We start from the raw sequence: 12556 nt of genomic DNA on the forward strand, positions 1-12556 counted from the left end.
AAAAAAAAAAAAAAAAAAAAAAAACCTTTTTTAAGCAAATATAAAGTATTCTTACAATTGACAAAGTTTTAACAATAGAATAACCTATAATATTAAATCTGAAATAACAATTACTATTTTTCTTCATCCAATATTTTACCATACCGGATATAAATTTATATACACATACACACACACAGACACATAGACACACACACACATATATATACACATTTGTGTGTATAATGTTGGGCTCAAAACAATACCCCGAAATACGACATTTTGACCTACTGAATGAAAGCAGCAGCCTCAAGGTCTCCCTCTGACCCTCTCCCACATCCCTGTTTCTGAGACATTCTTTCTTTCCTGAAGCTCTGGGAGTGACTCTCTCTGAAATTTCCTTATTTGACTAAGAAGACCTTCCTTCCTTCCTTCCTTCCTTCCTTCCTTCCTTCCTTCCTTTCTTCCTTCCTCCCTCCCTCTTTCTCTTTCTTTCCTTCCTTTTTCCTTTCCCTTTCTTTCCTTTCCCTTTCTTTCCCTTTCTTTCTCTTTCTTTCTTTCTCTTTCTTCCTTTTTCTTTCTTTCTTTCCTTCTTTTTTCTTTCTCTTTCTTCTTCTTCTTTTTTTTTTTTTGAGAGACAGGGTCTTGCGCTGTTGCCCAGGTTGGAGTGCAGTGTTGTAATCACAACTCAATGCAGCCCCAAATTCCTGGGTTCAAGCAATCATCCCACCTCAGTCTTCCAAGAAGCTGGGACTACAGGTGCACACCACTACACCATGCTATTTTTTTTTTATCTTTGATTTTTGTAGTGATGGGATGTAGCTATGTTACGTAAGCTGGTTTCAAGCTCCTGGTCTTAAGTAGTCCTACAGCTTTCCAAACAGCTGGGATTACAGTCACGAGCCACCACGCCTGGCAGAAAATTTCTTTTCAAAACAAATGGAAATGTCTTAACTCCCCATCCCCAGAATCTCATCAAATAAACAGGAAAGATTAGTCACTCAAGGAGAGATTGGAGGACTTCACCAAGCCCCAACAAACTTTTATCTATTCTTTTGAGAACAGCTCCAGGAGATTACCTGGGGCATTTTATCTGTATGATAAAATAATCTTTGTTCACAGTAAACTTCCACCCCTAACCTTACCACCATCTCCCCAAAGCTCAGAGAAACTTCATCCCAGACCATCATTCCCTGGGATCATCCATTTCCACGAGAAATAATTTACTTCCACATCACTACTTCCTTCCCCCATTAAGAGGGTTTTTAAAGCTCAACCATCTGGTCTTTCTTTGAGTACTTCTATTTCTTGCATGGCTCCCAGGCTTACGCACATTAATGCATTTGTTGGTTTTTCTCTTGTTAATCTGTCTTCTGTTATAGTAGTATTGCCTGTGACCCTTAAGATGGGGAAGAAAAAAATCACCACCTTTCCATTTCTACAATATATATAAACCATTAAAATGTTTATTTAAAAGTGATAAAAGATCCGCAAAGCAAGGTGGCTCATGCCTGTAATACCAGCACTTTGGGAGGCTGAGGCTAGTGGATCACCTGAAGTCGGGAGTTTGAGACCAGCCAGACCAACGTGGAGAAACCCCATCTCTACTAAAAATACAAAATTAGCCAGGCGTGGTGGTGCATGCCTGTAATCCCAGCTACTCAAGAGGCTGAGGCAGGAGAATCGCTTCAACCCAGGAGGCAGACGTTGCAGTGAGCCAAGATCATGCCATTGAACTACAGCCTGGGCAACAAGAGTGAAACTCTGTTTCTACACACACACACACACATATATATATATATAATTTTAAAAAGTAAAAGTGATAAAAGATCTTTGTCAAAAGTAAAATATTTTGCTCCCTGAGAGGCACTGTTAAAGAAACTGAAAATGATACCAACTGGGAGAAAATGTTTGTAAAACATATACCAGATAACTTGTATCCAGAATATATAAAAAGTTCTCAGAAATAAATAATCAAAAAGTAATCAACTCAAATGTTAACAAATAAGTGAAAGATTGAAACAGACACTTAAGAAGAGATATTTATGGCAAATAAAAACAAGAAAAAGTGTTCATTATCACTAAACATTAAGGAAATGCAAACTAAAAGCACAGTGGAATTCCACTTTACACCACTAAAATGGCTAAAGTTAAAAAGACAGATAAAATCAAGTACTGATGAGGATGTGGAGCAGCTCAAACTCTCATACATTTCAGACAGGAATGCAAAATTGTACATTTACATTAAAAACTATTCCAGTTCCTTATACAGTGAAACATTCAATCAAGTGACCAATAGCTTAACAATTTCACTCCTAGATATTTACCCAAGAGAAACGAACATATTTCTACATAAAGACCTATGTGCAGTCTTTCACGGTTGTTTTATTCTTAACAGTCAAAAACTGGAAACAACCCAAACACTCATTATCTGATGAATTAATGAACAAATTATTGTGTAATCATACAGTGGCATGCTAGTCTTCAAACAATCATACTACTGAAATACACTATAAACATGGATGCTGCTCAAAATAATAATAAGGGAAAGAATGCAGACAGATGAAAACATAGTTCATGATTCCATTTATATAATAAAAAAAAAGACAAAACAATAGTAACAGAACGCAAATCAGTGGTTGTTAGAGTTAGGGTCTGCAAGAGAAGATTAACTGTAAAAGGACAGGAAGGAACTTTTAGGGTGATGGAAATGTTATGCATACTTTTTTTTGACATAAGAATACATACATTTTTTAAAATTTGGAGTATATATTTTAAAAGAGTGAATTTTATTGTTTGCACACTATAGTTCAATAAAGCTGATAAAAACAATACCAGTACATCTTCATATTTTTCTCCTGAAAAGTAAGTATATATTATGTAGACATGGGAATAGTAAGAAAATTAATTACGTTTATTATTTACCATATTATTTACCAAAAATTTTACTCATTCACTATGTCAAATGTTGTAATCTCAAACTTTGCAGAAAGTTCTATTAATGGAAGAACAATTCCACTGTACTATTTAATAGTGGTCTCAAGAAAGTAAATCATAAAAAGTAACTCTCATCCTCACAAAGTATGCCTCCCCAAATTCTGCAGAGCTTGTTCAGTGCTGCCTAGAAGACATCCTTAGATGTCTGATAAAGGAGCTAGTCATCCTCAAATTTTTTCAATCATGCTTACAAAGTCATGGCCGAGAGAGTTGCCTTTTTTTTTTTTTTTGGCCAACTTTTTTTTTATAATTTAGTCAATATTTTAAAAACAAGAAGCTTTACATAAAATTTTATCTTTTCTTGAAAGAAACTAGAATAATATTTTATTTAAATAATGTCATATGAGACCACACATATTATTGCATGATTGCTTTTTCTTTTCTAAGTTGCTTATTGATATTTGTATTCAATGAACTCTGCTCTTATCGATGGCTAAGATTTCTTATAATCAGAATTTTCTGATTATAAGAAATCTTAGCCATCTAGTCCTTTGCTTCATGAATATTTTTCCAATGTGTTCTTTAAATTTTGCCTTCTTTCATTGTTTAATTAAGGTTTTAATTTATGATACAGTTTGGCTCTGTGTCCCCATACAAATCTTATCTTGTAGCTTCCATAATTCCCACCTGTTCTGGGAGGGAATCGGTGGGAGATAACTGAATCATGGGAGCAGGTCTTTCCTGTGCTGTTCTTGTGATAGTGAATAAATCTCATGAGACCTGATAATTTTATAAGAAGCAGTTTTCATGCACAAGTTCTCTCTTTGCCTGCTGCCATCCATGTAAGATGTGACTTGCTCCTCCTTGCCTTCCACCAGGATTGTGAAACCTCCCCAGTCATGTGGAACTGTTAAGTCCACTAAACTTATTTTTCTTCCCAGTCTTGAGTGTGTCTTTACCAGTAGTGTGAAAACAGACCAATGCAGTAAATTGGTACCAGTAGAGTAGGGCACTGCTGAAAAGATACCCAAAAATGTGGAAGCAACTTTGGAATTGGGTAACAAGAAAGGTTGGAATAGTTTGGAGGGCTCGGAAGATAGGAAAATATGGGAAAGTTTGGAACTTCCTAGAGAATTGTTGAATGGCTTTGCCCAAAATTCTGATAATTATATGGACAACAAAGTCCAGGCTGAGGTAGTCTCAGATAGAAATGAGGAACATGTTGGGAACTGGAGCAAAGGTGATTCAAAAGACTGATGGCATTTTCCCCCTGCCCTAGCAGGAGGGTGCATGTGTCCAGGAATTTATCCATTTACCCATTTCTTCTAGTTTTTCTAGTTTATTTGTGTAGAGGTGTTTATAGTAATCTCTGATGGTAGTTTGTATTCATTGGTTCAGTGGCAATAACCCCTTTATCATTTTTCATTGTGTCTATTTGATTGTTCTCTTTTTCTTCTTCATTAGTCTCGCTAGCAGTCTACTTTGTTGATCTTTTCAAAAAATCTGCTCCTGGATTCACTGATTTTTTGAAGGTTTTTCCATGTTTCTATCTCCTTCAGTTCTTCTCTGATCTTAGTTATTTCTTGTCTTCTGCTAGCTTTGAATTTGTTTGCTCTTGTTCTCCAGTTCTTTTGTGATGTTAGGGTATTGATTTTAGATCTATCCTGCCTTCTCCTGTGGGCATTTAGTGCTATAAATTACCCTCTAAACATTGCTTTAGCTGTGTCCTAGAGATTCTGGTATGTTGCACCTTTGTTCTTATCGGTTTCAAAGAACTCATTTATTTCTGCCTTAATTGCATTATTTACCCAGTAGTCATTCAGGAGCAGGTTGTTCAGTTTCCATGTAGTTGTGCAGTTTTGAGTGACTTTCTTAATCCTGAGTTCTAATTTGCCTGCACTGTGGTCTGACAGACTGTTATGATTTCCAATTTTTTTTTTTTTCATTTTCTGAGGAGTGTTTTACTTCCAATTATGTGGTCAATTTGAGAATGAGTGTGATGTGGTGCTGAGAAGAATGTATATTCTGCTGATTTGGGGTGGAAAGTTCTGTAGATGCCTATTCGGTCTGCTTGGTCCAGAGCTGAGTTCAAATCCTGAATATCCTTGTTAATTTTCTATCTCATTGATCTTTCTAATGAGGGATGTTAAAGTCTCCCACTACTATTGTGTGCGAATGTAAGTCTCTTTGTAGGTCTTTAAGAACTTGTTTTATGAATCTAGGTGCTCCTGTATTGGGTGCATATATATTTAGGATAGTTAGCTCTTCTTGTTGCATTGGTCCGTTTACCATTATGTAATGCCCTTCTTTGTCTTTTTTGATATTTGTTGGCTTAAAGTCTGTTTTATCAGAGAATAGGATTGCAACCCCTGCTTTTTTTTTTCCTTCCATTTGCTTGGTAAATATTGCTCGATCCCTTTATTTTGAGCCTATGTGTGTCTTCACATTTGAGATGGGTCTCCTGAGTACAGCACACTGATGAGTCTTGACTCTTTATCCAATTTGCAAGTCTGTGTTTTTTAATTGGGGCATTTAGCCCATTTACATTTAAGGTTAATATTTCTATGTGTGGATTTGATCCTGTCATTACAATACTAGTTGGTTATTTTGCTTGTTAGTTGATGCAGTTTCTTCACAGTGTTGATGGTCTTTACAATTTGGTTTGTTTTTGCAGTGGCTGGTAGAGTTTTTCCTTTCCATATTTAGTGCTACCTTGGGGAGCTCTTATAAGTTAGGCCTTGTGGTGACAAAATCTCTCAGCATTTGCTTGTCTGTAAAGGATTTTATTTCTCCTTCACTTATGAAGCTTAGTTTGGCTGGATATGAAATTCTAGGTTGAAAATTATTTAAGAACGTTAAATATTGGCCCTCATTCTCTTCTTGCTTATAGGGTTTCTGCAGAGATATCTGCTGTTAGTCTTATGGGCTTCCCTTTGTGGGTAACCTGACCTTTCTCTCCGGCTGCCCTTAACATTTTTTCCTTCATTTCAACATTGATGAATCTGATGATTATGTGTCTTGGGGTTGCTCTTCTCGAGAAGCATCTTTGTGGTGTTCTCTGTATTTCCTGAATTTGAATGTTGGCCTGTCTTGCTAGGTTGGGGACGTTCTCCTGAATAATATCCTAAAGACTGTTTTCCAACTTGGTTCCATTCTCCTCATCACTTTCGGGTATACCAATCAAACATAGGTTTGGTCTTTGTTAACAGTATGTTTGCTTATAGAATTTCTCATTTTTCAGTATGAAAGACTTTATCTTTATTCTCTAGGATCAACTGCATTTATATCTAAGAGTCCAGTGAATTTCCCCTAAAGTTGTGGTTCCCTTCAGAGAGTACCTCTGTCTCAGAATTTAGCCAAGGGCTGCCTTTTTGGACCTCCTATCGCTAAGTTTTCTTTCTCTGGAATCTTCCTACTCTCTTTGGGGATGGACTGTGAATTCTGGTTTGAGTGATGATAGTTTTGACTCCTAGCAGAGGCAGATGAACACTAGAATTACATGTCATTCCAATGAAAGAGTCTTGTAGGAATTATGCAAGTTTTGAATAAATTTCCTATAACTGACATATATGGTAACTTCTTCTTAAAACAATGCTTTAAAAAACACCATAAAGACACTTACAGGTATATAACAAATATTATAAATTTTTCTTATATTGTATAAAGTTAGAAAAATTGTGGCTTTTCTGTTATAAAATATAAGCTCATCAGCAAAACGATAACTTTATGTTCCCATCCTAATTCCAATATAGTCAAATATTTAATTGCTACTATGATTATTCATTTTTGCTCAATGTCACTCTGTGTATTCTAGCCAAATTTCCTGATTTAAAATAATTACTGAACGATATTGCCTAAAGAGATGTGTCTCATTGTGAAAAAGTTTGATTCTAATTTTTTAGCACTTTAAAATATTCAATTTGACACTGACCCATATGTTTATTTGACCATGAAATATTTGCATTGCACTTTATACTATGAAGAATGTTCCTATCAAGATATGTTCTATGAAAGAAAATATACATTATATGCCTTAAACATGTCACTAAACTTTATAAGATTAAAATGAACATTTGTACATGAAAGTTCACTTCCCAAACCGGGTGACACTGAGGTGGTATTAAAAGTAATCATAAATGCCTGATTTAGAAAGAAAATCAACATTATTTTCTTGAGGAAGTGATGACTCAAGGGACTGATACTCAACTCTAGGTCTCAGGTTGAATCCAGTAGAGGTAGAAATTGATTGGAAGTTGCTGTCTTCTGACATGTATATAGTAATCTATGTGTATAAATTGCTGGTTATAATCCTAATAAAGAAGAGTCAACATCCTAAAAGTTGCCACTGTAATGAGAATTAATTGGTACCCTTCTTAGCAGCACTGGCAGCTACTATGCTAGAATGGCAACCTTTCCGTCTCTCAACCTAACTAGTTAAAGAAAAATGGGGAAACTGGCAAGTGCCATTTTCTATTCTTGAAGCAATAGAAAACCTAAAACTGAAGGAAACCACCTCCATTAATTCATCAAATCTTGGGTCAAATGCCATAGCTATGAGAAAAGTAAGCAATAGAAAAATGAAGCTCTGTTCATTTTAGAAAAGTTGCATGCTCCGTTTGTTGATGGCTTATATTTTAGTAGGGGAGATAAAACAAGTACACAGACAACTATAGAATAAGGAAGAAAGACACATGTGGCTTCAGAGAAAATAAATAATTTCCTTTTCCCAGCACTCAGAGATGTGACATGGGGAGAATCTGGGTAGATGAAGAAGTAAAGAGGCAACACAAAAATGAACCAAGAAAATCCATTTTTATTCACTCTTCTACTAAGCCATCAATTTATTCAACTCATTAATCTTATTCTTTGGATTGTTAAATTTGTCATCAAAAATCAATTTGACACACTATTTTGAATGTACATTTCATATTAATTATGGACTTCATAACAGTAAGTTTAAATATTACTGAGTCACACTTTCATTCTACGTGGTCTTTCAAAATAGAAAGGAACCAGTTCAGATGAAAGCCAGATTCTAGCAAATATAAAATAATAATCTTTTAAGCCACCATGCCTAAAACACACTTTCACCAAAATAAACATACATTCTAAAAAATATAATTAAAAACTATTTTCATTCAGCACCACTTAATTTTATCAATGGAATTTTTATAAATACCAGTGAGTAGAAAAAATATCAAAATGACTGTTCATTTACTTAATGTACTGCACAAAACATTTTCATTAACTGGGTGACTTTCTTTTGATAAGTAAAACCAATTTTGCACCATAGTGAATCATGAAATATATTTCAGTTTAGAGTAAGTACTGAATCTTAGTAATCAAAAGACTATATACTATAAGGTGAATATTTTTTATAGTCAAAATGTGTAGACATAATACAGTTAATAAAGAATTAATATAAGGCCTAAATAAAGTTAGCAACATACCTTAGAGCAAATCTGAACTTTATTAGTGAATTAATTTGTCCACTGGATAAGAAAAAGTTGAAATCTACTTCCATTTGTACAACTAAATTAATATGTAACCAGAGTAAGACAGCTAACTTCTCAGAGACAGATTGTCATCTATAAAACTGAATGGAAGAGAATTGTAACAGAAGAGCAGTTTTCGGAATTTGCTTTAAAAGTAGAACTCACTTTTTCTCACAAAAAATTCTTACTTGAATCCCATAAATATAGTTCAGATAAACAAGTAGTGTCTATAGTTTAAAGGAGGAAGAATCCTTGCTGATGCTGTACAACCTAAGGTACACTAGCAGATGAAATCACTACTATTGATGATGCAAAGAAATTTCAAAAAGAAAAAATAGTATTTGGTGAATATTAACAGAGTCAGGAATTTTAAGAGAAAATGGATAATTTGTGGCAAGGTGACCAGAACAGTGTTATTTACTCTGTAGGATTTTTAGGAGAGTCAATAAAATAATGCATGCAAAACACATGGCATGAAATTCGACAAGCTCGTGGATGGTGAATAAACAATTGTTTCTTCTCTCCCTTCTTCCACATGTTTCACTTCCATCATTCTTCTGCAGCATTATAACTTTAGCAAGACTTTCTACTTTCAAATGCTAACTACTTTCAGTGAAAAAACTAAACCCTACATTCTCAAAGAAAGCAGTATTGCTTCTAAAAGGGCAAATGTTGGTTATTGATAGATGAAAACAATCATGTTTTTATGCCTAAAACACAGGTATACATAAACATAAATACAATATATGTGTGATATTATTTCATGAATTGACAACTAGGATAAAATATCCAAAAAGATTCCTTAGAAAGGTGACCAAGGAGAAAAGGATAAAAAAGCACTGGATTAAATAAACAATTCAAAGTTGCATTCATAGAAACATAAAACTGATATTAAATCAGATGAATGTTAATTCATACTTTTAACCTTATCTACTAAATGCATACTATGTCTAGAACAATGTATTAGACATTGTAAGGAATAAAAAGATATGTAACATAGTCCATGAACTCAAGACACTCAAAATTCATCACTAAATGTTAACAGCATCAAATAGTACAAAGGTTCAGGAGTTCAGAGAAAGAAGTTATTTTCTTGCTAGAGTGATCAGAAAGCTTTCGGAGGAGGTGGTTCATCAGTTGACTTTTGAAAAAGTGTACCTTAAATGGTGAGATAAAGGGCTGGAACATTTCAGAGCACAGGCCTAAACATAGGAACAAACAGGAAAAATAATACTGCAGGATGACTGGGAATGATCCAGAATAAGGCCAAATTAGAGAGCTGGGATTTTATATAATTGAGAATGGGAAACCAGGATGAGCTTGAAAAGAACATGCCTGGGGCTGGCAGGCCATTACGAGGACACTCCTACCATGACTATCTAGGAATGAAACAAAAACTTGGGCCCAAAGATGACAGCAATGGAAATGCTGAAGACTCCAGGCACCTTAGTATCCTATTAGATATAGGGATGAGGAGATCAGTGAACGAACATAAGGCCTCAACTCTGCATGACTAAGATAATATAAAGGTTGGTGCGAAAGTAATTGCGGTTTTCTCAATTAAAAGTAATTGTAAACATTACAATTTTTCCCTAACAACCAGCAGCTTCATTTACAAGATGAGAAAAAAGAATCTTTCTTTGCTACGTCAGGCTGGACAAACTCTACAAATCACACCAATAGTCATTGACAATGACTATTTTTACATACATGAATCCATGTTTGAGATCTGAAGAAAAATATCAGTATATCCCAAAGGAATATAATATTTTCCTTTTCTCTTATTTTTGGATAGTTGCCATAGAAATTTATCTTGAGGGGATAAACTCCAAAGACAGCATTCAGTTTATTTTAAGTCACCTGATGGATTAAAAAAGTTTCTAATAATCTAATTTAAATAACTAAAATAATTAAACACATGGTCAAACTTTATACTATGTACCCGTATTATAAATGCTCCCATGTATAGTGGGACACATGCAATAATGAATTCCCCTTGAGTGGTATTTAGAAAATGCATACTATATTAGGCTGTTATCATGCTGTTCATAAAGATATATCCAAGACTGCATAATTTATAAAGAAAGAGAGGTTTACTGGACTCACAGTTCCATGTAGCTGGGGAAGCCTCACAATCATGGTGGAAGGTGAAAGGTACATCTTACATGGCAGCAGGTCAGAGAGAATGAGAGCAAAATGGGAAACCCCTTATAAAAACCATCAGATCTCATGACACTTATTCACCACCACAAGAACAGTATGGGGGGAACCCTCCATGATTCAATTATCTCCACTGGGTCCTCCCCAAACACATGGGAATTATGGGAGTACAATTCAAGATGAGATCTGGGTGGGGACACAACCAAACGATATCACATACCTTATTTCAAATTGCAGTAGTCACTCCTCATTCACAGTTTTGCTTTCTGTAGTTTGTTACTTGTGGTAAATAGGTCTGAAAATGCCCGCAGGTCAATACAGTACAAGAAGATATTTTGAAAGAGATTACATTCACATAACTTTTATTACAGTATATTACAATTCATTATTGATGTTAATCTTTGTGCCAAATTTCTAAATTAGACTTTAATCACAGGTATGTCCGTATACAAACAAGCATAATGTCTGCGTGTGTGTGTGTATATATATATATGGTTTCGTACTATACATGGTTTCAGGCATCTACTAACGGTCTTGGAACACTTCCCTGAAGATAAGGGGGGAATATGGTATTTAGGTCATTTTAAATTGAAGAACTAGTGAATGATGACAACAATGTAATCTACTAAATTACTTTATGTAGGTACCCTTGAGCTATATGCAATAGTAAAATAGATATCTTACTTGTTTTCAGATATAATAATTAGTTGAAGGAGATAAATTCACTGGACAATAATAAATACGGAGTATAAAATGGAACTCATAAGAAGGTCGAAAATATTTTCTGGGCCCCCAAATTGCTTGAACCCATCTAAAAGATAGCTCTTCTACAGTATATATAGTGAAATAAGGCTCATAGGAGTAGATGACTGAGTTTACTGCCTCTCAAAATATAAAATGAAGCAGCCACCTGAAATGAAAAAGTGGCAGCAGATGGTTTCAGATACAGAAAAAAAAAAACTCAAACTACTGGGGCATAAATCTCTTAAAGATGACAAAGAAAAAGACACGAATAAGTCTCATTTGCTTTTCCATCTCATATTATTATTCTGTTTTTCTCTACTAATCTAAATTATGATGATATTTGAATAAAGCAACATCCAGTATATTAAATGTATTCTTACAACATTTTTTCAATTTGCATTACTGGAAAGGTAGCAAGCATCACTGAAAAAAAAATATAGAGAAAAATTACTTCTGTACCAGCTATCATTACCTAATGGTGGATAAATCTTCTGTCTAGATATACAATTTATTGGATGTACAGAAAAATGAAATAGGTTTACTCACAGGTGTAATCATGAATATTGACACTGATCTATGGTATGCACCTGGCACGATTCTCACAGGCTTCTCCTTCTAGAATGACAAATCATAAGCTTGTCCTGTAATTTATAACAGGTCAACTACTTCTAGCCCAACCAGTACCATCAGCTTGGTGTGTGACACGCTGCACACATTGTACATTGACAATTGATTCTGGATGGTCCCCTTCTGAGCACAAGGGGACTGTGAAACATGCCAAGCAAATAAAGTTGATTTGAGACTTTATCAACCTTTACCCCATGCCTTGTACTCAATTCTCAATTCCTTTTTCATTAAATATTAAACTTTTTTACAAGAAATTCCCAGCCTGCATTCTTGGCTAAAGCCAAGGCTGACTCTCCTAGTCTCTCTACTCTGTTCACTGTGATGAACAAAATAGAGACAACCAGTGTGAGTCTATCTCCCTCTCCAACCCCAGTCTTTGTTGGTGGAAGAGTTGCAACTACCTGCTTTACTTCAAAGGAATGAAGGTGTTTTTCCTTCAGGGATTTGCTTCACAACAACTCAACTTCTAATTGCTCTCTCCACAGTTCACCGACATTTCCACTTATGTCCAACAAGCGAGTAGCCAACTCTATCTTACAATCTTTTTTGTTTGTTTGTTTTGCACGGATGTTTGTAAGAAGACACTTAAGGAACATTTAACTTCTGACTCTGTT

The sequence above is a fragment of the Mandrillus leucophaeus genome, unplaced genomic scaffold, assembly GCF_000951045.1.
Source record: "Mandrillus leucophaeus isolate KB7577 unplaced genomic scaffold, Mleu.le_1.0 Scaffold715, whole genome shotgun sequence".
In the NCBI taxonomy this organism is placed as follows: domain Eukaryota; kingdom Metazoa; phylum Chordata; class Mammalia; order Primates; family Cercopithecidae; genus Mandrillus; species Mandrillus leucophaeus.